Consider the following 27,719-nt stretch of genomic DNA (forward strand, 5'->3'; position numbering starts at 1 on the left):
ATTCAGACTGAGATTGTTGATTATTAAATATAATATTTAACTAGTTATCAGCTATTCTTAGAACTGTTTAAGTAACTAATAATGAATGTCGGTGAGGACTTATAATGTTTATGGCTGTATGATCAGCTAGGCTCGCTTCCCGGCAGCATATTTATGAGAGCGGAGGGGGCTGTGTTCGGTCTCTGTGTCTGGCTGTTGTGTTCACTTCTACCCTCGTGGGCTCCGATCTCCTCCCTTATCTTAGAGAATCAAGGTTGAATAAGGTAAGTATAATACCGAGAGTCCATGTCCTGGCAAATTTGTCTAGTTAATATTCTGGTGTAGTCTAAGCTAGTGCTTTTATCACTAAGATTACTCTAGGCTGTTTTAGTGAAACCAAGTGTGCTCAAGTGATACCAGGCTACCTAGAGCCATTACTAGAGTCCTTCCAAGTAGTCTTTACCCTAGTTGCAATTGTAAACCTTGCATCCTGTCTATGTGGACTAAGGCATTTAACGTGAGGTAGAGTGGTAAAGAAAATTATTGAATTAATGTATATGGGGGTTATTAGAGGGTTTAATAAACAAGTTAGTTTATAAGAAGTATCAATTCATCCTGTTGAAGTCGTGTAGACGATTAGCTACTAGACAACAGACCTGTAATTTAGAACAGAATCATTAATAGGAACCTTAGTTCCTTGGGGGCCAGGCCTATCTATCCCACTATTTTTGATACATCATGACTATTGGCCCTTCTCAATACAACCACATACCCTCCATAATATACGCATTTCCATATGTTGACGTAGTGTGTCGGTGACGTGGTTGATTTGAGAAGAGTGTACACGAAGTATTTTCAGGTTAGTTCATTGTTGTTGTTGACCCGTCCAGTGGGTCGAGACTGTCTATACACCTGTCAGGTGGTGGATCAAGGAGACCTGCTGCAAAGTGGTGTTTGTCAGATTTGAAGTGACACTCTTGGTTTAATATAAAGTGTGGGGTTGTGTATTAGTAAGTTATTGAATAGTGTTATTCTGTTTACACAGGCCTGTATGTCATTCCCTCATTCTGCAGTAATGCCCCCATTTATTACCTTACTAACAATTGTCCTGAAGAGGCACTTGAGCGGGTTCAGGCTCCAGCCCCTATTCCCGATCACTGAATATCAAATTCGATGTGAGGACCCGTCCTCTACCTGCTTCATCGCTGCAAGCTAGTTGCAGAGAGAACGACCCAGTGAGAGAAGGCCTTCTGGTGCATCGTGGAGGGGAAGACCACTTTGGTCTTTATCATTCTCTAATACTACAGGATCTTTGGCGGTTGTTCTCGCCTCTCCCCCCTTTCGGATTGGTCATTCGACGCATCTGGCCTCCCTGCATGAAGTCTGGGTGTGTGGTTACAGTCGACCCAAAAGGATATTCTCAGATCTGGCACACCCATTTGGGGCTAAGGCACTTAACAGTATTGCGGTTGGTGGTGGTGTCGTTGATCCTCCTTTATGGACAACCCAACCCACAAGCACTCGGTAGAGTGCTTATACTTTACCAGATCACCACCCTGGGCGCTTCTGGCTCTTTGAGAGGGGCTCAACGTCACTGTTACGGACCCGAGCCCAGCATCCGAGCACGGAGCAGTGACGACCGCGCTATCTGTGGGTCAGCTCCCGAAACCCCCTCCAAATGGACGGGGCCATCTAGTGAGGACGAGATATACTGGCCACGAGGGCTAGTTTCCCGTCCTGATCAGCTCATAACATAGCCGCTGCTGACCCCTGGTGAGGTGGAGCTTAGACAGCAACGCCATCTATGGAGTGGATAGGTGGGCGTTTGTGTCTAAGCCTGTAAGTGAGGTGCCCTAGAGTGTCCCTAGTACTGATGACGTGTCTGATTACAGAGTCGACCTGGGACTGCTGTAATGGAAGTTGGATCAGTCTACCCAAGGCAGCCGTCTTGTCTCCAAGTATTTGCTGCAGCAGCTGTGAGTCACCCCCCGGATGAACACTGAGGTGTTAGCCTGCCTGTGACGTGGCAGCTGAGGGATTGTCATACCCGGGACTGACTGGTGGAGACGCTTAACCACTGGGGTGTTGTGGTGAGGAGAGTGATCTGTGGGATCACACGAGGCTCCTGACTAGGGCTCGCTACCCTAGTATTGGTCGTGGAGTGGCCTAACCAGCGTTGCTGATTGGAACCTGCCAGCTACAGGCTGGATTTGTGGTTGACAGCCTCCACGACGGTGCCCCCAGTGGAACTGTGATTTGGCTGGCCTGTGGCCAGGGTAGACTCAAGAGAATCGAAGGATTCGTCGTGAGGCCACAAGAGGACCAAGACCTTAGCATCGTCGAGCACCGTGGAACACACTGCGTCTTCAGAAGAAGACTACATTGTATATAATAGTGTTTATACCTCCCCCGTGTGATAAGATATATAGTATTTATGGTGATGGTGACAATTATATTATTAAGTTTTTGCCTTTGTCTCCCTTTCCCTTTAATTTATTTGCATTACGGATCACATCCCTTGAAAGCCACTACTAGCTTGGGGCCGGATACCCTACCTCTAACATCAGAGAAAGAACCCGGTTGCGACCCGAGAGAGCCGTAACAGTCACACTTTTAGGGGATGTGGCTCCAATACTTAGCCTCGTTGTCACGTGCACACACCCACTCGAGCCGCTGTGACTCCCCACTCTCTCCTTATGTGATATGATCTCAATCCCCTTTGACTTATTAGTTTTCTGTTCTACCCTGTCCACAGCTGTGGTTCTTGGTTCTCTCTCTCTCACCTTTTTTCCTACTTCCTGGGAAGCCTCACTAGGACAAGGGCAAACACCAGCAAATTTGAATGCATTTACTGGACAAAGCACACACACAATACATACACATAAAATAATAGTAATAATAAATCCTACACTATACTATTTCAGTCAGGTTGCACTCCAACACCATCAGAACTATCATCTACTTATCAAGTGGCATCCTATCTTCTGATTCACCACCTAATACTACCAACCTCAAGTAGGTCAAGTCTTATAACACAATGTTGCACTATCAGCAAGAGAATATACATGTCTATTAACATGTACAAGGAAAACCAGCGTATGAATTCAATAACATAAATATTAGTATAAATGTTCCTTGATATACAACAATGATCAATCGATCACCCTATCAATCCTAGAACACACATGTATGTCTCTGCAGGTAATCCAGCCTACGACTGTAACTACTTCAGTATAAGTACTCCTTGGCACAAAAATGGCAAACACTCACTCACCTTTCACTGTGTCTTGCGCGCTAATGACAACCAAACACTACCAACTCCCTACAAGTAATCAACCAGAACTTCCCGTCCACATCTGGAAGTTCACTACCCTGACATCTTCAGGTTCTTCTGGATTTATCTACCAGGATCCTCCGCAGCTCTTCCAGGCTGCTACACCATGAAGTTTTCCTTGAGCAACAATGGTGCTTCACCACTGACATTACAGAAGCACGTGACACTCCTCTTCACTGCTTCTCCTCACAGCTCAAGGTTCTACTCTTCACTGTGGGGCTACTCTTCCTCAGAGTATACTACTCCTTCAACAGTCTTTGAGTCCCTTCCACTAACTCACTCTACGGGCTCGAAGTCCACTCGGCAACTTCTTCCAAAGACAAACCTGCAACCCATTGACACGCCAATAAAAATGATTCCTTATAAACAGACGAAATTATCCACACTATGTTTTCATCCAACATCTATCTGCTCTCTACATACTGAGAGAGCGGACTCGCCCGTTTGGGCTGGTCCATGCTCCGCCCGGCCAGGCGGTCCTCAAGGCAGCTACCCCGCCAGGAGCTGCGCTCCCTCAGTCGTCTGCCAGCGCTCAGAGGAGACAGACGTCGCTCTGTCTTCCAGGACGTTCCTCCATCTCCACTCTTATTTTAGGCCTTCTGTCTTGCCAAAACATGTCTAACTTATCAATAAACATTCGCTACTGTCGCTGGGCATACAACCAACTACAAGTAATCACTATAAACTGGCTTAAAATCGTGCTTACCACAGATTGTCTAGTCTAGGGCGCTCTCCCTCTGACCTGATCAGACTGTCCTGAGTCTTATCAGGGCACTCCCATGGCCCACGATAATGTCTCTGGGTGGCTTAAACTCTCCTTGCCGACCAGGACTCGAGACCACAACGTTCCCACCTCGATTCTACAGCTGGAAAATCTGCACACTTCCTTTCTCTTGAAGGTATATCCAACAGGGGATCCTCTCCAACGGGAGCTCAAATGGAGCGCAGCTTCCCCTCACGATGTCTGGTACTCAAGTGGGATCAGAGCCCTCCCGAAGCGAGCCTCTGACCTCCAGCAAATTATCCACATCTCATAACCAGTCATTTATCTATTTTCTTATTTACTGGCCACATTCTTAAACTCTGTAAAATTTACCCAGTTATTTTTTACATATGGATCTTCATGTCTGTATATCTCCGACCTTCTAGTCAGGTCAGTCCTGACAATAATTCTCAAAGGAGAGACTCGTTTTTCGGCTACCTGGGATCATAACAGTAAATAAGCTACAGTCATTGTCAGGTGGAGGAAACTGTAATCTCATATTAAAAGCAACCTCCTGACCCAACTGTGTCGTCAGAGAGCACAGCGCGTCTATCTCAAGGTTATCTTGAGGTGATTTAAGGGATTAGTGTCCCCGCGGCCCGGTACTCGACCAGGCCTCCTTTTTGTTGCACATCTCCAGGAAGCAGTCCATAGCAGCTGTAACTCCCAGGAACCTATTTACTGCTAGGTGAACAGGTGCATCGGGGTGAAAGAAATTTTGCCCATTTGTTTCCGCCTTCGGCGGGGATCAAAACCTGAACCTTAGGACTACGAATCCCAAGCGCTGTCCACTCAGCCGTCATGCCCCCCCTCCCCCATGTCAGGCAGGTCTATGCTCCACTCTGCCTCTTAAGTGCAGTACATTACTGAATTCACATCAAAAGTGTATAGTGGAGCTTTAACTCTAGCAGTATTGTTTACAAACAAATCAGCCGAGACTCACTAATTTGATTTGTCAAATAAGTTATGAGAGATCCCCCGGAGAGGAAGTCTCAAGCATGTGCGCGCGACTACCATGTACCAGGAAGCAGCGGGTGACGAGAGATTTAATAGCACCTGGGAAGAAAAGTCCAGGAGTTCGAGTTCGATAACCATCGTAAAGTCAAGAATAACAGTGGCAGAGAACCTTCAGTACACCACTCTACACACTGTCGTCCAGGGAGTAGACAGTGGCACCCACGGCGGTCCGCACACTTCAACTGTCCCATCTCCCACATGGCCGTCAGACGAGATGTGGAAGAAACTTGCCCATGTATTAAGAAACCCTTAAGCTCGAACAATTTTCTGGGTTATAGACAATTCAGTACATCCGCCACTTCTGGCGGTTGTACTATATAATAATAATGGTTGACACTTGTGGACAACCTGTGGAGGCTCATGAAGACAGCTGCGGTAGCCTGTTCTTGCAAGCTGAGGTATCGGTTTGTTGACCTTTCAGCTATATGGACCAACAATATTGAGGTCTAAGATACCAAAGAGCAGCAGCCCGTCCTCCTAAGGTTTCCCAATGTCAAGAAAATGATCAATTTAAACCCGCCACACACACACCGAAACTACGACGTTGGTACAACGTTCTAACAAGTTCTAATACCTCTTAACCAGTTATAACAAGCAATATAGCAAGTTGTAACAACATTCTAATACGTCATAAACGTTAAGCCAAGATGTAACAACTTGTAATAAAGTTGTAACAAGCGGAAAATAGACAGTTTCGGTTTGTGTTTCCAGGGAAGTGTCCTCTCTTAACCTACCAGAGGACCCAGAACAGAAAACGGGACACTACGTCACTTTGGCGAACCGCTTCCAATTTTTTAGTACGACCATTTTTGGCCTTAGCCCTTTGCATACAAGGGAAAAGCGACGTTCTTTGATGGAGGAGAGGTTGATTAGATTGGAGGAGAGATTGGTTAGTAGTAGCTAGCACACAGATGCAGGGAAGGGAACTATCAGGAGAAAGCGCGAAACCATTACAACTATATGGCACTGGGAGCGAGTGTCATAAGGATTAAGGATGGGATGGGGGAGACGAATGATGCCCAACTACTTGAGGACTGTCGGATATTGAACGCCTACCTGCATGCAGCGAGACCGTCACTCTACCGTCCACCGCAAGTGGTTGGACATCTGGGAACTGGATCACAGTAGGTAGTCGTAGATTGTGACTAGAGCCATGTAATGATTAAGGCCTTTCATCTACACGTTGAGGTGGTCAAACGCTCTCCAGAGATCTCCACACCGGCAGTTTAATCTTTTTGTTCACCGAGTCATCATCAATTAGGGGCACCTGGTGTCCCCCGGACACTTGGCTTCTAAATTGTGGGTGAAAGTTGGCACTCGCACTCTTTAACCTCTCTCACGAGACCCTGGCATCGTTTGCCAGACCACACTTCACATTGTTACTAAACTTAAACAAAACCAGACAAAATGATACCCTACCTTGAGGTTACCTTGAGGTGCTTCCGGGGCTTAGCGTCCCCGCGGCCCGGTCGTCGACCAGGCCTCCTGGTTGCCGGACTGATCAACCAGGCTGTTGGACGCGGCTGCTCGCAGCCTGACGTACGAGTCACAGCCTGGTTGATCAGGTATCCTTTGGAGGTGCTTATCCAGTTCTCTCTTGAACACTGTGAGGGGTCGGCCAGTTATGCCCCTGACTGATCAAACTAAATAAATGTAAAGGTATTATAGTCATTGATCAAATGAACAAAGTCAAACAAAAACTATGAAGGGCACAAGTGGGAAACATGAGGAGGAAGAGCTGCAGCAGCCGCCTTCTCCAGCTACTCTGCATACATCCTGAGGACACCCAATTATTCATCATTACCTTCTACATTAATTATAAAATCGATTACAGGGAGTAACTTCTATGTAAAAACCCGCTGTTTGAAGGTTACCTCAAGAGGCTCATTATTTATGACCATGTGCGCGCGCACGCGAGTGCTGTGCGTGTGGTCATCCAGGTGTGGTAATGGAGGTTGAGCTTCAGCTCCACACGCACCATGTGCTCTAGACGAGTACCTGGTGCCTTCAACCACCTCCCTCCTAGTTCAAATAAGTTTATTGAGAAAAGGAAGCACATCTCAAAAGGACAGTAGCTTAGACTATTTCTACCCTCGTCTATATATATGGTCCAATGGGCTCACAAACCCATACAGTACATAATTATTACTCATATTCTATGTCACATTCCAATGGTAATCACATGGCATACAGTGAGATCTCATTGGTTATGCTGCCCCTGTCATGTCTTGTGTTGGTGGAGGCAGACTAAACAAGTTGGAGAAGGTGCAAAATGAAGCCATGATAATAATACCAAGAATATTACATATAAGAACATAAGAACAAGGTAACTGCAGAAGACCTATTGGCCAATACGAGGCAGCTCCTATCTATAACCACCCAATCCCACTCATATACTTGTCCAACCCACGCTTGAAACAATCGAGGGACCCCACCACCACGTTACGCGGTAATTGGTTCCACAAATCAACAACCCTGTTACCGAACCAGTATTTACCCAAGTCTTTCCTAACTCTAAACTTATCCAATTTATACCCATTGTTTCTAATAACAATGTACTAATAATATCCGATTGTACTAATATTGTTGTAGCAATAATGGAAGGATTAGTGAAGGAGCTGGCGAGTCTGGTTGGAGCTCTGAGGACAGAGTTGGATTCGCTACGGGAGGAGGTACGACAGCTGATACTACAGCAGGACGAAACAAAGGAGGAGACCAGTATTAAGAAGACCTCGTCTTGGCAAGTTGTGAAAGACAGGGGTCTTAAGAAGACCTTGGCAAAACCCAAAACTAGTAGCCAACACCTAAGGACTTTTAATGCATTTGACGTATTAGAGGACGAGTGCTGTGGTGAACCTGTTGTTCAACAAGGAGGCAAAGACAAAGCAATGAGTAGCACTGAAACGCAGGTCCCCAAACTGCTCGAAAGGAAAAGGGAGAATCGAAGTCCAATTAGGACTTCGTCAGGTGAAGTCACAGTGAGAGGTTGTGTTAACCGGAGCTCCTGAGTGTTGTTATATTATCATAGCAATATGGAAGTTGTAGTGAAGGACCTGGTGACTCTAGTGGGAGCCCTGAGGACAGAGTTGGACTCTCTGCGGGAGGAGGTGCGTCAGCTTAAAAAACAACGAGAAGTAACGAAGGAGGAGACCAGCAGTAAAGGGACCTCGTCTTGGAGAGTTGCGAAAGACAGGGGCCTTAAGAAGACTTTGATAAAGCCGCCTTCAAACGCCATAGCAACTTCAAATTCATTTGACGTTTTGGAGGACGAGTGCTGTGGAGAGACTGTGGATCGCGCAAAAGGGAAAGCAACGAAGAGAAAGGAAGCGCAGGCCCCTCAGAAAGTAAAGGAAGTACCTAAGCAAACATTAGTTGTGGGAGATTCCCAGATAAGGTATTTGGATAGAACGTTTTGTGCTAGAGATAGGGGGAACAGGTTAAGGGTTTGCTATCCCGGAGCTGGCATTGGTGATATTATAAACAACATGAATGATATTATGGCTGGTAATGGGAACAATCCCATTATTTGCATTAGCGTGGGAGGAAATGATGTTGGTCGAGTCAGGAGTGAGGAACTGATTCAGAGGTATAAAACAGCCATAGAGTTAGTTAGGAGCAAGGGAGGAATCCCGATCATATGTGGCATTCTTCCAAGAAAGGGAGTGGGAAATGAATGGATATCGAGGGCACTTGGTGTCAATTGCCGGCTGGAAAGATATTGCAAATCAAATGCAATATCTTTCATAGACAACTGGGAACACTTCTATGGAAGAAATGAAATGTATGCTCGTGATGGGGTGCATCTATCGAGAGCTGGGGTTGTTGCTGTTGCGAACTCGCTAGAAGAAGTGGTTAGAGGTGTTTGTTTGGGTTTAAACTGTTAGTAGATAGAGGTATGGGAATTGATTTGGAGGAAGGAGGTAATAAAAGTATGTGTTTGTGGGAGAAAGGAATTGGCAAAACGATCAGGGAAAGAGAAGGTCCGCAAAATAACAATTCACTTAGGGTATATTACACTAACAGTAGAAGTCTAAGAAATAAAATTAACGAATTAAATGCTCTTGTCTGCACAGAAAAAATAGATATTATTGCACTTACCGAAACGTGGATGAATGTAGAAAATAGAGAACTATTAGCTGAATATCAAATATATGGATTTAAACTATTTCACACAGATAGATATATTAGACGAGGAGGTGGAGTAGCCATATATGTTAGGGACAATTTGAAATGTAGTCTCAAAGAAGGAATCAAAACAGAGCCACACACAGAAACTATTTGGATTGAATTAAACGAAAAAGCTAATAATATTATAATAGGAGTAATATATAGGCCACCAAATTTAGACAGAATGGAAGCAAAGCATCTATGGGATGAAATATCTAGAGCATCTAGATCTAACAGTATTTATGTCATGGGTGACTTTAATTTTAGCGGAATAAACTGGTTGAACAAAACAGGGAATAGTGAAGCAGAAGATTTTCTAGAATTAATTGACGATTGCTTTCTTACGCAACACATTAAGGAACCAACACGGGAAAATAATATTTTAGATTTAGTGTTAACTAACAGGGAAACGCAAATTAATGACATCGAAATAGGGAGTGAGCTAGGGAGCAGTGATCACAAGAACATAAGAACATAAGAACAAAGGTAACTGCAGAAGGCCTATTGGCCCATACGAGGCAGCTCCTATTCTATAACCACCCAATCCCACTCATATACTTGTCATACAAGGAAATCAGATTTAGCATAGAATGGAATAGACCAGTAGGAGAAAATTCTGTTAAAGTGCCAGATTTTCGAAAAGCTGATTTTAATAGCCTAAGAAATTTTTTGGGTCAAATTGATTGGAAAGGCTTGGGTATGGGGTGTGGGCCGGTCTTGGAGCGAGACATGAACCCAGCGATAGGTGACTTAAATGGGGATTTCGATGTGGATTCAATATATAACTTATTTAAGAATATTCTAAACAAAGCACAGGAACGTAGTATACCATACAAATTGAAAAGATCGTATACTAATGACCCAAAGTGGATAACAAAGAATTTGAAGAACCTTATAGGTAAAAAGAGAGCTTGGTACAAAAGGATTAAAAATGGGGAGGTCACTTTAGAACAGGAATTCGTACAACTGGTTAGAAATGTTAAAAAAGAGATAAGGAAAGCAAAAAGAAACTATGAAGTTCGCATAGCAGGGCAAGCAAAGACAAATCCTAAAGGGTTTTTTCAGTTATATCGTACTAAGACTAGGGAAAGGATAGGTCCATTAAAAACTGAGACAGGTCAAATAACAGATAGTGATGAAGAGATGAGTAGTATTTTTAATAAATATTTTGTATCTGTATTTACTAAAGAGGAACTTAACAATATGCCTTCAGCCGAACAAGTCTATGTGGGTGGGGACGAGGACAGGTTGACGAGTTTAGCAGTTACCAGGGAGGATGTTCTTAAACAAATAGTAAAACTCAAACCAAACAAATCCCCAGGGCCGGATGAAGTGTTTGCTAGGGTGCTTAAAGAATGCAAAGAGGAGCTTTGTGACCCACTGTCAACCATATTTAATAAATCAATAGAGTCAGGCAGAGTGCCAGAGTTTTGGAAAGTTGCTAATGTGATACCAGTTTTTAAGAAAGGAGATAGATCACTTGCGTCTAACTATCGACCAATTAGCCTAACGTCTATTGTGGGAAAGTTACTCGAATCTATAATAGCAAATAAAATTCGTCTTCATCTTGAAAAACATAAATTAATAATTGAGTCACAACATGGTTTTATAAATGGCCGTTCATGTTTAACAAATTTGTTATCTTTTTATTCTAGCATTGTTGAGGCAGTTGATAGTGGTAAGGATTGCGATGTTGTATACCTTGACTTTAGCAAAGCTTTTGATACAGTGCCACATGAAAGACTGATTAAAAAGATAGAATCTCATGGTATTGGGGGTGCTATATTAAGCTGGATTAGGGCATGGCTATACCAAAGGAAACAGAGAGTTAGTATAAATGGAATCAAGTCAGAGTGGGAAAATGTTGTAAGTGGAGTGCCTCAAGGCTCTGTCCTGGGACCTCTGTTGTTTATAATATATATAAATGATTTAGATTCAGGTTTGAGTAGCAACATTTGCAAATTTGCCGATGATACGAAAATCGGTAGGGAAATTAATTCGGAGGAGGACTCACTATCACTTCAAGTTGATCTAGATAGGGTTTTGAAATGGTCAAAGGATTGGCAGATGCAGTTTAATGCTGATAAATGTAAAGTTCTGAGGTTAGGTAATGATGATAGAGTTACAAGATACGAGCTAGATGGTGTTGTGATTGCGAAGTCGGATTGCGAAAGGGATCTGGGAGTTATGATTAGTAAGAATTTAAAACAAAAGGATCAATGCATAAATGTTCGTAATAAGGCAAATCGGACACTTGGATTTATTAATCGCAGCGTTAGTAACAAGACACCTGGTGTGGTTCTCAAGCTATATCTTGCTCTAGTTAGGCCCCATTTAGATTATGCAGTTCAGTTTTGGTCGCCATATTATAGAATGGATATAAATTCACTTGAACGTGTCCAGCGTAGGATGACTAAGTTAATTCCCCAAATTAGAAATCTTTCATATGAAGAAAGATTAACAAAGCTTAAGTTGCATTCACTGGAAAGGCGAAGAGTTAGGGGTGACATGATAGAGGTTTACAAGTGGATGAATGGACATAACCGGGGGGATATTAATAGGGTATTAAAAGTATCAACACAGGACAGAACACGAAACAATGGATATAAATTGGATAAGTTTAGATTTAGGAAAGACTTGGGTAAATACTGGTTCAGTAACAGGGTTGTTGATTTGTGGAACCAATTGCCGCGTAACATTGTGGAGGTGGGGTCCCTCGATTGTTTCAAGCACGGGTTGGACAAGTATATGAGTGGGATTGGGTGGTTATAGAATAGGAGCTGCCTCGTATGGGCCAATAGGCCTTCTGCAGTTACCTTTGTTCTTATGTTCTTATGTTCTTATGAAGCGAATTTTGGTTGTGGGCGATTCCCAGGCGAGGTATTTAGACAGAACGTTTTGTGCCAGAGATAGGGGGAACAGATTAAGGGTTTGCTATCTGGGAGCTGGAATTGGTGATATTGTTGGAAACATGAATGATATTATGACGGGAAATGGGAACAAACCCATTATTTGTATTAGTGCAGGGGGTAATGATGTTGGACGAGTTAGGAGTGAGGAACTAATACAGAGATTCAGAACAGCCATTGAATTAGTTAGGAGCAAGGGAGGAATCCCGATCATATGTGGCATTCTTCCAAGAAAGGGAGTGGGAAATGAATGGATGTCGAGGGCAATTGGTGTCAATTGCCGGCTGGAAAGATATTGCAAATCAATTGCAATATCTTTCATAGACATCTGGGAACACTTTTATGGAAGAAATGAAATGTATGCTCGTGATGGGGTGCATCTATCGAAAGCTGGGGTTGTTGCTGTTGCGAACTCGTTGGAAGAAGTGGTTAGAGGTGTTTGTTGGGGTTTAAACTGTTAGTAGATAGAGGTAAGGGAATTGATTTGGAGAAAGGAGGTAATAAAAGTATGTGTTTGTGGGACAAAGGAATTGGCAAAATGATCAGGGAAAGAGAAGGGCCTCAAAATAACAATTCACTTAGACTTCTACTGTTAGTGTAATATTTTTACAAATTGAATAGATCGTATACTAATGACCCAAAGTGGATAACAAAGAATTTGAAGAACCTTATAGGTAAAAAGAGAGCTTGGTACAAAAGGATTAAAAATGGGGAGGTCACTTTAGAACAGGAATTCGTACAACTGGTTAGAAATGTTAAAAAAAAGATAAGGAAAGCAAAAAGAAACTATGAAGTTCGCATAGCAGGGCAAGCAAAGACAAATCCTAAAGGGTTTTTTCAGTTATATCGTACTAAGACTAGGGAAAGGATAGGTCCATTAAAAACTGAGACAGGTCAAATAACAGATAGTGATGAAGAGATGAGTAGTATTTTTAATAAATATTTTGTATCTGTATTTACTAAAGAGGAACTTAACAATATGCCTTCAGCCGAACAAGTCTGTGGGGTGGGGACATAAGAACATAAGAACAAAGGTAACTGCAGAAGGCCTATTGGCCCATACGAGGCAGCTCCTATTCTATAACCACCCAATCCCACTCATATACTTGTCCAACCCGTGCTTGAAACAATCGAGGGACCCCACCTCCACAATGTTACGCGGCAATTGGTTCCACAAATCAACAACCCTGTTACTGAACCAGTATTTACCCAAGTCTTTCCTAAATCTAAACTTATCCAATTTATATCCATTGTTTCGTGTTCTGTCCTGTGTTGATACTTTTAATACCCTATTAATATCCCCCCGGTTATGTCCATTCATCCACTTGTAAACCTCTATCATGTCACCCCTAACTCTTCGCCTTTCCAGTGAATGCAACTTAAGCTTTGTTAATCTTTCTTCATATGAAAGATTTCTAATTTGGGGAATTAACTTAGTCATCCTACGCTGGACACGTTCAAGTGAATTTATATCCATTCTATAATATGGCGACCAAAACTGAACTGCATAATCTAAATGGGGCCTAACTAGAGCAAGATATAGCTTGAGAACCACACCAGGTGTCTTGTTACTAACGCTGCGATTAATAAATCCAAGTGTCCGATTTGCCTTATTACGAACATTTATGCATTGATCCTTTTGTTTTAAATTCTTACTAATCATAACTCCCAGATCCCTTTCGCAATCCGACTTCGCAATCACAACACCATCTAGCTCGTATCTTGTAACTCTATCATCATTACCTAACCTCAGAACTTTACATTTATCAGCATTAAACTGCATCTGCCAATCCTTTGACCATTTCAAAACCCTATCTAGATCAACTTGAAGTGATAGTGAGTCCTCCTCCGAATTAATTTCCCTACCGATTTTCGTATCATCGGCAAATTTGCAAATGTTGCTACTCAAACCTGAATCTAAATCATTTATATATATTATAAACAACAGAGGTCCCAGGACAGAGCCTTGAGGCACTCCACTTACAACATTTTCCCACTCTGACTTGATTCCATTTATACTAACTGTTTCCTTTGGTATAGCCATGCCCTAATCCAGCTTAATATAGCACCCCCAATACCATGAGACTATTTTTTTTTAATCAGTCTTTCATGTGGCACTGTATCAAAAGCTTTGCTAAAGTCAAGGTATACAACATCGCAATCCTTACCACTATCAACTGCCTCAACAATGCTAGAATAAAAAGATAACAAATTTGTTAAACATGAACGGCCATTTATAAAACCATGTTGCGACTCAATTATTAATTTATGTTTTTCAAGATGAAGACGAATTTTATTTGCTATTATAGATTCGAGTAACTTTCCCACAATAGACGTTAGGCTAATTGGTCGATAGTTAGACGCAAGTGATCTATCTCCTTTCTTAAAAACTGGTATCACATTAGCAACTTTCCAAAACTCTGGCACTCTGCCTGACTCTATTGATTTATTAAATATGGTTGACAGTGGGTCACAAAGCTCCTCTTTGCATTCTTTAAGCACCCTAGCAAACACTTCATCCGGCCCTGGGGATTTGTTTGGTTTGAGTTTTACTATTTGTTTAAGAACATCCTCCCTGGTAACTGCTAAACTCGTCAACCTGTCCTCGTCCCCACCCACATAGACTTGTTCGGCTGAAGGCATATTGTTAAGTTCCTCTTTAGTAAATACAGATACAAAATATTTATTAAAAATACTACTCATCTCTTCATCACTATCTGTTATTTGACCTGTCTCAGTTTTTAATGGACCTATCCTTTCCCTAGTCTTAGTACGATATAACTGAAAAAACCCTTTAGGATTTGTCTTTGCTTGCCCTGCTATGCGAACTTCATAGTTTCTTTTTGCTTTCCTTATCTCTTTTTTAACATTTCTAACCAGTTGTACGAATTCCTGTTCTAAAGTGACCTCCCCATTTTTAATCCTTTTGTACCAAGCTCTCTTTTTACCTATAAGGTTCTTCAAATTCTTTGTTATCCACTTTGGGTCATTAGTATACGATCTATTCAATTTGTATGGTATACTACGTTCCTGTGCTTTGTTTAGAATATTCTTAAATAAGTTATATATTGAATCCACATCGAAATCCCCATTTAAGTCACCTATCGCTGGGTTCATGTCTCGCTCCAAGACCGGCCCACACCCCATACCCAAGCCTTTCCAATCAATTTGACCCAAAAAATTTCTTAGGCTATTAAAATCAGCTTTTCGAAAATCTGGCACTTTAACAGAATTTTCTCCTACTGGTCTATTCCATTCTATGCTAAATCTGATTTCTTTGTGATCACTGCTCCCTAGCTCACTCCCTATTTCGATGTCATTAATTTGCGTTTCCCTGTTAGTTAACACTAAATCTAAAATATTATTTTCCCGTGTTGGTTCCTTAATGTGTTGCGTAAGAAAGCAATCGTCAATTAATTCTAGAAAATCTTCTGCTTCACTATTCCCTGTTTTGTTCAACCAGTTTATTCCGCTAAAATTAAAGTCACCCATGACATAAATACTGTTAGATCTAGATGCTCTAGATATTTCATCCCATAGATGCTTTGCTTCCATTCTGTCTAAATTTGGTGGCCTATATATTACTCCTATTATAATATTATTAGCTTTTTCGTTTAATTCAATCCAAATAGTTTCTGTGTGTGGCTCTGTTTTGATTCCCTCTTTGAGACTACATTTCAAATTGTCCCTAACATATATGGCTACTCCACCTCCTCGTCTAATATATCTATCTGTGTGAAATAGTTTAAATCCATATATTTGATATTCAGCTAATAGTTCTCTATTTTCTACATTCATCCACGTTTCGGTAAGTGCAATAATATCTATTTTTTCTGTGCAGACAAGAGCATTTAATTCGTTAATTTTATTTCTTAGACTTCTACTGTTAGTGTAATATACCCTAAGTGAATTGTTATTTTGCGGACCTTCTCTTTCCCTGATCGTTTTGCCAATTCCTTTCTCCCACAAACACATACTTTTATTACCTCCTTCCTCCAAATCAATTCCCATACCTCTATCTACTAACAGTTTAAACCCAAACAAACACCTCTAACCACTTCTTCTAGCGAGTTCGCAACAGCAACAACCCCAGCTCTCGATAGATGCACCCCATCACGAGCATACATTTCATTTCTTCCATAGAAGTGTTCCCAGTTGTCTATGAAAGATATTGCATTTGATTTGCAATATCTTTCCAGCCGGCAATTGACACCAAGTGCCCTCGATATCCATTCATTTCCCACTCCCTTTCTTGGAAGAATGCCACATATGATCGGGATTCCTCCCTTGCTCCTAACTAACTCTATGGCTGTTTTATACCTCTGAATCAGTTCCTCACTCCTGACTCGACCAACATCATTTCCTCCCACGCTAATGCAAATAATGGGATTGTTCCCATTACCAGCCATAATATCATTCATGTTGTTTATAATATCACCAATGCCAGCTCCGGGATACCCTTAACCTGTTCCCCCTATCTCTAGCACAAAACGTTCTATCCAAATACCTTATCTGGGAATCTCCCACAACTAATGTTTGCTTAGGTACTTCCTTTACTTTCTGAGGGGCCTGCGCTTCCTTTCTCTTCGTTGCTTTCCCTTTTGCGCGATCCACAGTCTCTCCACAGCACTCGTCCTCCAAAACGTCAAATGAATTTGAAGTTGCTATGGCGTTTGAAGGCGGCTTTATCAAAGTCTTCTTAAGGACGAGGACAGGTTGACTAGTTTAGCAGTTACCAGGGAGGATGTTCTTAAACAAATAGTAAAACTCAAACCAAACAAATCCCCTGGGTCGGATGAAGTGTTTGCCAGGGTGCTTAAAGAATGCAAAGAGGAGCTTTGTGACCCACTGTCAACCATATTTAATAAATCAATAGAGTCAGGCAGAGTGCCAGAGTTTTGGAAAGTTGCTAATGTGATACCAGCTTTTAAGAAAGGAGATAGATCACTTGCGTCTAACTATCGACCAATTAGCCTAACGTCTATTGTGAGAAAGTTACTCGAATCTTTAATAGCAAATAAAATTCGTCTTCATCTTGAAAAACAAATTAATAATAGAGTCGCAACATAGTTTTATAAATGGCCGTTCCTGTTTAACAAATTTGTTATCTTTTTATTCTAGCATAGTTGAGGCAGTTGATAGTGGTAAGGATTGTGATGTCGTGTACCTTGACTTTAGCAAAGCTTTTGATACAGTGCCACATGAAAGACCGATTAAAAAAAATAGAGGCTCATGGTATTGGAGATGCTATATTAAGTTGGATTAGTACATGGTTATTCCAAAAGAAACAATTGGTTCCACAAATCAACAACCCTGTTACTGAACCAGTATTTACCCAAGTCTTTCCTAAATCTAAACTTATCCAATTTATACCCATTGTTTCGTGTTTTGTCTTGTGTTGATATTTTTAATACCCTATTAATATCCCCCCTGTTATGTCCATTCATCCACTTCTAAACCTCTATCATGTCACCCCTAAGTCTTCGCCTTTCCAGTGAATGCAATTTAAGCTTTGTTAATCTTTCTTCATATGAAAGATTTCTAATTTGGGGAATTAACTTAGTCATCTTTTTTTTTATTGTTGTATTCGATACATGAACCATATTTTGGACCCAAATTCTGGCTCTCTGCACCTATTCGCAGTTTGAAATTCCGACTTTTTATACCAAAAATATGCCAATTACTGAAAGCGGCGGTGGGTCACATTTTACCTAATCCCCCCTGCAGTTTTCAAAATATCCCAAACATCCCAAATTCGATACCTGAGATATATTTTGGACCCAAATTCTGGCTCTCTGCACCTATTCGCAGTTTGAAATTCCGACTTTTTATACCAAAAATATGCCAATTACTGAAAGCGGCGGTGAGTCACATTTTGCCCAAGCCCCCCCTGCAGTTTTCAAAATATCCCAAACATTCCAAATTTGATACCCGAGTCATATTTTGGAACCAAATTCTGGCTCTCTGCACCTATTCGCAGTTTGAAATTCCGACTTTTTATACGAAAAATCTGCCAATTACTGAAAGCGGCGGTGGGTCACATTTTCCCCAAACCCCACTGCAGTTTTCAAATATTCTCCCATGGATCGCGATATTTCTTTTCCAAAACTCCCACAATTTCTCATATCTATTGTTTGGAACTTCCCTTCATTAAATGATCCATACGAAATTCTAAGAGCAGTAAAATTGTCAGTGGAAAATCTTCACTATTTTATTACGAATGAGAGAGGTTCAGTGAGTTTATTTGACAGTAAAATCCAGCTTGGAGTTTTATGGATCTTAACTCTCTCCACGCATATGACGATGTTGGTTAGGATAACAGGGCAATGGGAGGACGTTATCTGGAAAATTATTGACCTAGCAAATACCTGGGCGACAAACAACTTAAATTTTGCCTCACTCGAGTCTACTGCCTTGAAATCCTGGGTACTCGCCATGTTCTGCGACCATGAAGCCTGCCCCAACCCGCACCTGCGGCTGGAACTGCTGCATTTGATCGGGATCTGGCCAGAGACGTACCTTCAGGATGCCGCCTCGGGTATGCAGGCAGCTGCAGGGTTGGTCATAAGAACTCAAACTTTCATATGAAGAAAGATTAACAAAGCTTAAATTGCATTCACTGGAAAGGCGAAGAGTTAGGGGTGACATGATAGAGGTTTACAAGTGGATGAATGGACATAAGGAGATATTAATAGGGTATTAAAAGTATCAACACAAGACAGAACACGAAACAATGGGTATAAATTGGATAAGTTTAGATTTAGGAAAGACTTGGGTAAATACTGGTTCAGTAACAGGGTTGTTGATTTGTGGAACCAATTGCCGCATAACATTGTGGAGATGGGGTCCCTCGATTGTTTCAAGCGCAGGTTGGACAAGTATATGAGTGGGATTGGGTGGTTATAGATAGGAGCTGCCTCGTATGGGCCAATAGGCCTTCTGCAGTTACCTTTGTTCTTATGTTCTTAAACAAAGGTGTAGCACTAGTTCACGAACTACTGGACTAGTGGTGACAAGATTTCTCAGTGTGCACAGTTTTAAGAGAGTTCACAGTGAATTATTACGGTCGTGGTTATGTTTTATGAACATCATTGCTTCTTATTTTTACCGATTTCACTGTCATGCTTATCAGTCTTGTGTTCTTTTTCAAATAAAGTTTACTTACTGTTTCCATCAGCATCGCTTCACAAAATATATATATTAATCAGCTTTCAAATTCTTTACAACTGCAGTTTAGTTTCTTTTCAATATCATTCCTTTTGTTGTTTCCCCTTTCAGTATCTAGTTCAAGACCTCGTATCAATGTTATTACTGATTGCCAACAAATTATTTTTTTTTAGTTTGTTCAAATTATTTTGTGCACAATTCAAACGTACTGCTTATTGATTACCACGGTTGTGCGTATCATAAGTCCTCTTTCTCAAAAACATATATTTATACTTAAACACTACCCTCTCAACTTTTTATGCTCATCATAGCTTTAGACACACACACACACACACACACACACACACACACACACACACACACACACACACACACACACACACACACACACACACACACAGTGTCGGGACTATATCTGCGACGGAATTCAACCTCCCAACGACACTAGCCATGGCTAAGAGATCTGAATTAAATTTCATTGACCCTTCACATTACCAGAGAACACGAGCCTCGTATATATATGCACGGTAAACCTGCTTAAACTCACAAGTCGGTAAAACTTGACTTGTAGATATTGTAAACTCACAATATCTATTTTTTGTGCAGACAAGAGCATTTAAATCGATTATTTTGTTTCTTAGACTTCTACTGTTAGTGTAATATACGATAAGTGCATTTGGTTATTATGAGGCCCTTAAGGGCATCATAATAACCAAAATATTCAAAATAATAAAAACAAGAATTCTCTTTTCCTGATCATTTTTACCAATTTGTTTTCCCCACAAACACGAACTTTTATTACCCCCTTTATCCATATCATATCCCATACCACTATCTACTTACAGTTTAAACCCAATCCTAAACAAAAGCCTCCAACGAGTTCCCAACAACAACCCCAGCCCTCAATAGATGCACCCCATCCCGAGCATACATTTCCTTTCTTTCATAGAAGTGTTCCTAGTTATCTATGAAAGATATTGCATTTGATTTGCAATATTTTTCTAGTCGGTAACTGACACCAAGTGCCCTCGACAACCATTCATTTCCAACTCCCTTATTTGGAGGAACGACATATGATCGGGATTCCTCCGTTGCTCGTATGGCTGTCTTAAACCTCTATCATTTCCTCACTCCTAACTCGTCCAACATCATTTCCACCTGCACTAATACAAATAATGGGTTTGTTCCCATTTCCAGCCATAATATCATTCATGTTGCCGACAATATCACCAATTCCAGCTCCCAGATTGCAGACTTATAACGTGGTTCCCCTATCTCTGGCACAAAAATTTCTATCCAAATACCACACCTGGGAATCTCCCACAACCACACTTCAGTCGCTGAGTGTAGCAGTACACAGTTACAGTCACTCCCTCAGTTACTCTTTTAGTACAGTGTAACCAGGTCTCCCCAGGATATGACTTTCCTAACCATCCTTCTTGAATTATTAACGTCAGAAGGACACAGCGATATAGTAGCAAGAGCAAGGAAAATTGCTGAAGACGGCCCAACCCTCAACGAAGCACCGTGGCAACTTGTAGGCAACGGAAAGGCTAACAAACGAAGAAGAACCGAAGAAACGTCCAAAGAAACCAAACTAGAAGCAAATCAAAACTCAAGAGGAGCACCCAAACCAATGCCAAGGACCATATTCAAGACCAAAAAACCAGTGGATGGTCCCACTTATGCTTTCGTTGCCGCACTGGAAAAGAATAATCCAGGATCAGATCTTAGAGCCAAGCCCGACATTAGAGGTAGATATAACATATCCACACCTAATCCGGATATAATCACAAACCTCAGGAACACAGAACACCTAGTGGAACTGAAACCAGAAGAATCACCAAAATGATAGTTCAAAATTTCCCGGTCGAAGTTCATGCAGACTCCTAGAATGCCCAAATGTCACAACGGCGGAAAGATGCAAGCACAACAATAACGAAACAAGACAGGTTCTTGTAACAATAAAAGGACCTCGCACCAACACTGAGTGTTGGCATCTATGGTCAATTCAGGCTGAGACTGTACAACCCAGAACCCATGCGCTGTTACAGATGTCAGCGCTTCGGCCACCACAAAGATGGCTGCAGAGTCCCGGAACGATGTGGTGTATGTAGCGAGCTCCACAATACTGACATATGCAAGAATCTGCACAAAGCAGGCAGACAAACGAAAGCAAAATGCCCGAACTGCGGGGATACACATCACGCCTGGAACAAACGATGCCCAGAAAGGGTAAAAAGAATACTAGCTTTCGGATCAACCCAGCAACCCAAAGTAACAACTTCGAGACCCCAATCGACCAGACCCTCGGTAAAAAGCCAGTGGTACACCCCTCGGCAAGTCCGAATAAATGAAGATCAGCAACAGTCTGGCGCGCCGAGTCCTTCTGGTCTGGGCAAGGACGGGGCCTCCAACAACTGGAGGGGGCAAGGGGGCGCTGCTCCACTGGGAGACTGCCGCCCCGATCCATTCTGTTGCTGAGAGAACATGCCTGCCGTTGCCTCCGGGACCTCCCAGGCAGGAATGATGATCCCAGCATCATCGGGTGCCCCTAGTGGCTGGATGTAGCAATGGCGCTTCGGCCCAACCAGGAGTCTCCTCACCCGCCAAGAAGGAAGTCACCCCTCCAGCCAAGAAGACAAACGGTCGGGAAAACCAGTACTATAAAAACCATGGACTCAATGATTCCACTATAAACGGAAAAATGGACAATCTCAAAATTATACAGTGGAATATTCAAGGACTCAAAAGCAAAGCACAAACACTCAGAGCAGTGCTTCTCAAGGATAGCATTGATATTGTTCACCTCCAAGAAACACTCACCAGGACTGGCAGATTTATCAATATCCCAGGATATCAAGGATTCCACTGCCCTATGGCACAAGGTGGCACCAGAGGCATTTCAATTCTAGTAAGAAATATCAATGCCACGGCAATCACAGACCTGCCCAACTGTGGCGAGAACGTCGAAATTATGGGAATTAAGCTCACTATGAGGAACTCAACGCTGTCCATTTTCAATGTATACAAGAGCCAGAGAGAACATGACATGGATCTCTCAACAATCTTTGAAATAGCAGTCACAACACCACCTATCATCTCTGGTGACTTCAACGCTCATAGTGAATTACTTCTTGATTCACCAAGAACCGACGCCAACGGAAGACATATTGAACACCTTTTGGATGAAGTGCCTGAAGTCAGTCTGCTTAATTCGACGGAACCAACCTACACTGGTGGGGGAAAGTTTGATCTCACGTTTGTTTCCACCAGTATTTATGAGTTGTGTCATTGGTCAGTGGATCATGTTCTGAACAGTGACCACTTTGCTACAAAAACAGTTAATAATATAGCACTACCTCCTAGACCTCCAGCTCCCGAGCCCGGATGGGACTTTATCAAAGCAGATTGGACGAAGTTTCAGGAAGCTCTCGAAACTTGGCACCAAAACTACACTCCTCCTGACAACACCGAAGAAATGGAAAAAGATTTAGTAAATGCAATACATAGAGCAGCAAATCACGCCATCCCCAAGAGGAAAACAATTACCCAACAACACAAGGACCATTGGTATTACTGTGATAGGATCAAAGAGCTACATAACAGACTAAATCGTGCACGAAAGAATTTCAGAAGAGATAGAACCGAAGCTAATCTAGGACGTCTTAGAGCTGTCCGAGATCATGTGCACGAAGAAACAGCAAAAATCAGAAAAATGGCTCGAGTGGTGTGCCAATTTAAATCAGCATACGTCCTTGGGCGACATCTGGAGGCAGATCAACAAGGCCAAAGGAAAATCGCCTCCTGCTCCGCCGCACCATGTTCATCCAGAGCAAGAAGCAGAAAGGCTAGCAAATCTATTTGCTTCAACAGCCAGTTCCACTCAACTTCCTCAAGCAACTCTGACTCACCAACAAAGACTTCAAGCAGCAAGATGGAAAAAAAATAGATGCTTTAGCCTTACCTGACGAACTAGACCAATCTTTCAATCTAAAAGAACTCATTAGTGCTACAAAGAAAACTAAAAATACAGCTCCAGGAGAGGACAAAATCACTTAGAACATGCTAGCCAAGCTAGGAGAAAAGGGTGAAGAAGCCTTCTTGATTTCCTTAACAGAGTATGGGTGACAAGAGCCCGACCACTCTTGGAACAGTGCAATTATAATTCCCATTCCAAAACCTAAAGACCCAGGAAATCCAAGACCCATCTCATTAACAAGCTGTCTGGCCAAAACTGCAGAAAGAATGGCCCTTAATCGAATTGAATGGAAAGCCAATCCACTGCACCAAAATATGTTTGCTTATAGAAAAGGTGTTGGAACCACAGAATGCCTTACCTCCCTCCTGGATCAAATCAATGACAAACCTGGAATCCTTATTTTTCTAGACCTTGAAAAAGCCTTCGAGTTAGCCAGTGCTCCAGCTACACTGTGCTGCCTTGTGGATAAGGAAATCAAAGGACACGCTCTTGCTTTTGCCAAAGGAAGCCTGCTTAACCGAGAAGCTAAAGTCAAATTCCAAGGAAAAACATCGACCTCAAAGAGGCTGGAAAATAGAACTCCGCAGGGAGGAATATTAAGCCCCTTCCTCTTCAACTGTCTCATGGAACAATTCATGAAGCTCAAGCTACCAAAAGCCAAACTTCTTAACTATGCAGACGACTTTGTGGTCATCATCAATGGCAAAGGTGCAAGGAACCATGCACAAAAATGCCTAGATATTATCAGCAAGGAAGCGGAACGCATAGCAGTGAAAATAAACAGCAATAAAACAAAAGCAATTACCGTTAAAATGAGAACTCAAGACATCAGACTGGCAATACAAGGACAAGAAATTGAGTGGGTTACCTCTTTTCAATACCTAGGAGTCATAATAGACAGCCAGTTGAAATTCACTCAAAAAATTGAATATCTTCGGCAACGCTGTAAAGCCAGAAACTCAGTTTTGCGCTCTCTGACCAGTCTTAGAGAGGGTGCATCTCTACCAGTACTCAAAATGTACTACGTTCAAGCAGTTAGGTCACTCATCGACTACGCTGCTCCTGCTCCTACATCCCTCAGTGATAACCAATGGGAGAAACTGGAAGCGTCTCAAAATGATGCTCTGAGAACAATGCTTGGAGCACCTATATGGACGCGTAGAGAGAACCTTAGAATGGAAACAAATTTACCAGCATTAGAAAACAGGATGAAACAAAGGATAGCCACCATAATAGGAAAACTTACTGGAACAACCGCCAGGCTGTCAATCAAAGACAGCATACAGAGATCCTTTCAGAAAAACCTACAGTATAGAACACGCTCATGGATGGATAATGTGGTCAAGATTTTAGAGAAAATGGACATGAAATTGACCATTAAAAACAAAGGGGAAGATAGACCATATCAACACTTTCGACAGCCTCCTCCATGGGAAGAATCGACTCCAAAGATAATCATTGAAAGATTACCAGTTAAAAAATCAGCATGTGACCCGCAGAGGCTCAAGGAAGTAATAGAGCAACAAATGGAAACTATCTCTAGACCCACAACGACTCACATCTTCACAGACGGATCAGTTGATCAAGAAATAGGTTCTGCTGGGGCAGCAGTTTACACTACCAACCATGAAGCTTACTGGAGCATGAATAGTGGGTGCTCAACATTGCAAACAGAATTATATGCCCTGAAAGAGGCAATAAACTATACAATTGAGAATAATTTACATGATGTAATCATTCATACAGACTAAATCTTCGCTCCAGGCATTGTTATCCAGTCAGCACAGAGATAATATACAACTCCTCACAGAAGTTCAACATATAGGAAAAGATGCCCATAATCGAGGGCTGTCAATCACCCTAAATTGGATACCAAGTCACATTGGCATAGAGGGGAATGAAAAGGCAGACTCACTAGCAAAAACTGCCACTGCTCTGCCTGTTGTACAGGTTCAAATACCTCCAAGTTTCTCACAGATAAAGGAGCAAATCAAGAAGAAAATATTCTCAACTATCAAAAGTCGCCACAGAGCCAAAGTAGTGGAAGGAAGATCCACTGCGATATGGTATGAACAAGCCAACTGGTTACTCCTCTTTCAAGCCTGGCAAAAAGATATCCAGAGACATTGCAGTAGCCATACACAGACTCGGACTTTGGTACAAGTGCTGCTGGGAGGTAATGAACCCAATAGTTAAAGAGTGTCACATCTGTGAAACTGAGGCAGAGGCGCCGCTATTGCACTACTTACTGGAATGTGAAGCTACTGAACCCCTGAGCATCAAACTCAACATTAATCCAACGACAGTAGCTGCATTAGATGCACATTCACCACGACTACAATGATTAGAAAAGCTGTTGAGGAATGGGACTCATTAGTGAGCATTCTGCATCTACATCAGCCACCAAGATTATGTTAATAAAACAAGATTAAACAAGTGCAATAAAAACAGAAGCGACAAATAAGCAGGGAAAAAGGAGAAGTCCTCTCCTCCATTTTAAACTTAGACCTAAATATCACAGGAAAAAGGTTATCATGTATAACCAAACTCAATTACGGGCTCACCATAGCCCGTGCTACATGGACACACTGTTCTGAATAGCTAAATCTTTAACAACAACAACATCCCACAACCAAAATTCTCTAAGGCACTTCCTTTACTTTCTGAGCACTTTGTAGGACCTGCTCTTCGTTGCTGTCCCTTTCGAACGAACTGCAGGCTCACCACAGCACTGTGACGAGTGCTGTGGTGAGCCTGAATTCGTACAACTGGTTAGAAATGTTAAAAAAAGATATAAGGAGGGCAAAACAAGAAACTGATGTTCGTATAGCAAGGCAAGCAAAGGAAAATCCAGAATTTTTTTTCCAGTTATATAGAACAAAGGTTAGGGAAGGATTGGTCAATTAAAAACCGTGAGAGGTCATAACGGATAATGACGAGGAGACGAGTAGTATTTTTAATAAATATTATATCTATTTATTGAAAAACAATTTAACTGCCTTCAGCCCAACAAGTCCTCCTCCCCATGTAGGTGGGGACGAGGAAAGGTTGACTAGCTTAACAGTTATCAGGAATGATGCTATTAAACAAACTGTGCAACTCAATCCAAACAAATCCCCAGGGCCGGACAAAGTGTTTGCCTGGGTGTTTAAAGAATGTAAAGAGGAGCTTCACAATCCTTCACCAGGTCACCTGGTGACTCTAGGGTAGTGAAGGACCTGGTGACTAGGGTAGTGAAGGACCTGGTGACTAGGGTAGTGAAGGACCTGGTGACTAGGGTAGTGAAGGACCTGGTGACTAGGGTAGTGAAGGACCTGGTGACTAGGGTAGTGAAGGACCTGGTGACTAGGGTAGTGAAGGACCTGGTGACTAGGGTAGTGAAGGACCTGGTGACTAGGGTAGTGAAGGACCTGGTGACTAGGGTAGTGAAGGACCTGGTGACTAGGGTAGTGAAGGACCTGGTGACTAGGGTAGTGAAGGACCTGGTGACTAGGGTAGTGAAGGACCTGGTGACTAGGGTAGTGAAGGACCTGGTGACTAGGGTAGTGAAGGACCTGGTGACTAGGGTAGTGAAGGACCTGGTGACTAGGGTAGTGAAGGACCTGGTGACTAGGGTAGTGAAGGACCTGGTGACTAGGGTAGTGAAGGACCTGGTGACTAGGGTAGTGAAGGACCTGGTGACTAGGGTAGTGAAGGACCTGGTGACTAGGGTAGTGAAGGACCTGGTGACTAGGGTAGTGAAGGACCTGGTGACTAGGGTAGTGAAGGACCTGGTGACTAGGGTAGTGAAGGACCTGGTGACTAGGGTAGTGAAGGACCTGGTGACTAGGGTAGTGAAGGACCTGGTGACTAGGGTAGTGAAGGACCTGGTGACTAGGGTAGTGAAGGACCTGGTGACTAGGGTAGTGAAGGACCTGGTGACTAGGGTAGTGAAGGACCTGGTGACTAGGGTAGTGAAGGACCTGGTGACTAGGGTAGTGAAGGACCTGGTGACTAGGGTAGTGAAGGACCTGGTGACTAGGGTAGTGAAGGACCTGGTGACTAGGGTAGTGAAGGACCTGGTGACTAGGGTAGTGAAGGACCTGGTGACTAGGGTAGTGAAGGACCTGGTGACTAGGGTAGTGAAGGACCTGGTGACTAGTGTAGTGAAGGACCTGGTGACTAGTGTAGTGAAGGACCTGGTGACTAGTGTAGTGAAGGACCTGGTGACTAGTGTAGTGAAGGACCTGGTGACTAGTGTAGTGAAGGACCTGGTGACTAGTGTAGTGAAGGACCTGGTGACTAGTGTAGTGAAGGACCTGGTGACTAGTGTAGTGAAGGACCTGGTGACTAGTGTAGTGAAGGACCTGGTGACTAGTGTAGTGAAGGACCTGGTGACTAGTGTAGTGAAGGACCTGGTGA

The 27,719-nt window shown here is 42.5% G+C and overlaps 1 long non-coding RNA gene across 2 annotated transcripts in view; it reads right to left on the minus strand.

The window, feature by feature from the left end:
- The window catches only part of LOC138363894 (uncharacterized), a 464,760-nt gene that overhangs the window by 357,920 nt on the left and 79,121 nt on the right, over positions 1–27,719 (minus strand). The gene's annotated exons all lie outside the window — the stretch shown is intronic.

Source organism: Procambarus clarkii, chromosome 12 (genome assembly GCF_040958095.1).
Source record: "Procambarus clarkii isolate CNS0578487 chromosome 12, FALCON_Pclarkii_2.0, whole genome shotgun sequence".
Taxonomy (NCBI): Eukaryota; Metazoa; Arthropoda; class Malacostraca; order Decapoda; family Cambaridae; genus Procambarus; species Procambarus clarkii.